The sequence below is a fragment of the Branchiostoma lanceolatum genome, chromosome 5 (assembly GCF_035083965.1).
Source record: "Branchiostoma lanceolatum isolate klBraLanc5 chromosome 5, klBraLanc5.hap2, whole genome shotgun sequence".
Classification (NCBI taxonomy): Eukaryota; Metazoa; Chordata; class Leptocardii; order Amphioxiformes; family Branchiostomatidae; genus Branchiostoma; species Branchiostoma lanceolatum.
This window is the reverse complement of record NC_089726.1, coordinates 23,571,556-23,573,756: the sequence shown is the minus strand read 5'-3', so window position 1 is coordinate 23,573,756 and position 2,201 is coordinate 23,571,556.

The window sequence follows — 2,201 nt, the reverse complement described above, 5'->3', positions numbered from 1 at the left end:
TTGCTCTTGACATTCTTTTCTTTTCCGTAGTCTTGTTATGGTTGTTGACGTGGCCTTACGCTTGGCCAGTTGGAACATTCAAGGTAGTTTTTCTAGAAAATGTGTAGAAGTAGACTTTTTAGAAGCTGTTCATAGTTATGATATTATTTGTGTTCAGGAAACCTGGCTTAAACCCGGTGATAGTGTTCATGTAAATGGATACCAGCATTTTCGTAGTGACCGTAAACTTAAGAAGCGATCCCGCCGGAATTCCGGCGGAGTCGCTCTCCTCTTTAAACAAACTATTGCTAAAGAAATTATCAAACTGAAAAGTAACAATCCTGACATCATCTGGTGCAAATTGGACAAGACCTTTTTTGGACTGAAGGCAGATATTATTTTAGGATGTTTATACCTACCCCCTGAAAATTCACCCATATTCATTACAAAAAAGAACACAATATTTGAAGATCTAATGGAGGACATTGCAAAATTCAACAACTTAGGGCACATTCTTCTTCTTGGCGACCTCAACGCAAGAACTGCAAATTTACCTGAACAACTCTTCGATGGCGTTGACGAAAATTCTACAGAAATAACCATAAAACCTAGAATACATACAGACAATATAAAAAATAAGTATGGTAGGGAATTAGTTGATTTATGCTCGGCCGCTAACATGATGATAGTAAACGGGAGTACGATTGGCGACCTCCCAGGAAGAAGTACATGCATAAAGTACAATGGCACAAGTACCGTAGACTATTGCATTACTAGTCTACCCCTCTTTTCATCAGTACACTACTTCAAAGTACATAACCCTGCCTGGCTATCAGACCACTGTCAGATCTCCGTCTCGAACCATCCTACTTTAAGAAATATAAAGAAAGAAAAACTCAATCCTCATCCAAAGAAATACATTTGGGACGACAATTCTCGAGAAAAGTTCCAGGATGCGCTTCAACTTTCTCAAATTCAAAATAATATTAAACAGTTCATGTTAGAACAATACACAAACAACCAAACTGGAAAAGTTGTCGAGGAGTTTAACCATATAATCAAGATGGCGGCTGACATATCATTAAAATCAATTAGAGTCTCAAAACGAAAGAATAAACCCACTAATAAGCCATGGTATAACCAGCAATGCCGCGATCTTAAGTCAAAAATCAAACTTCTTGCCGCTGGATTAAGGAAATATCCTTGGCGACAAAACAAAACAAAAGACAAACATATATTTCTAAAATAAAAGAATACAAAAGACTGATTAAGAAGACAAAGAAATACTATTCTGAAAAGAAAATGTTAAACATTTCTAAATTATCAAAGAACGATCCAAAATCATTTTGGAGAGAAATTAACAAGTTAAGAAATTTAGAAAACGGAAACAAAGATGATCCAGAGGAATCTATATCAACTGAGGAATGGTTAAACCACTTTAAGACTATTAATAGTAACATAACCATGGACAAAAGAGAACAGGAGTGTACAGACGATATTGTTGCATCGTTAGAATGTCAAACAGATGATCCACTTGATTTTGATATTACAATAGAAGAAATCCAGGAGGGACTCTGTAATCTAAAAGGTAATAAATCATGCGGAACGGATTCAATTATCAACGAAATGATAAAATATTGTTCCCCCCAACTCAACCAACCATTGAAGAAAATGTTTAATATCCTACTGAAATCTGGAACGTTCCCACAACAATGGAGCCAGAGTACATTAGTTCCTATATATAAAAGTGGTGAACCCTCAAACCCAACAAATTACAGAGGCATTGCCATATCCAGTTGTGTAGGTAAATTATTCACATTTATATTAAACAAACGACTGCAACATCACCTCGAGAGAGAAAACTTATTGTCCCCCTTTCAATCCGGATTCAGGAAAAACTTCCGTACGAGTGACAATGTCTTCGTCCTTAAAACACTAATTGACCAACAAATCTCCAAGCCTGCAGGTAAACTATATGCCTGCTTCATAGACTTCCGTAAAGCATTTGATTCTGTTTGGCGTAATGGTTTATTCTACAAACATCGGGGATAGGGGGGAACTTCTTCAAAATTATAAAATCCATATACTCTAACGTTAGATATTGCATGAAAACACCGAATGGCCTATCATCCTTCTTCCAATCAACCTGTGGGGTACGTCAAGGTTGCAATCTGAAGCCTAGGTTACACATAGCCGAACATGGCCTCCCGACTCTCCCCCGA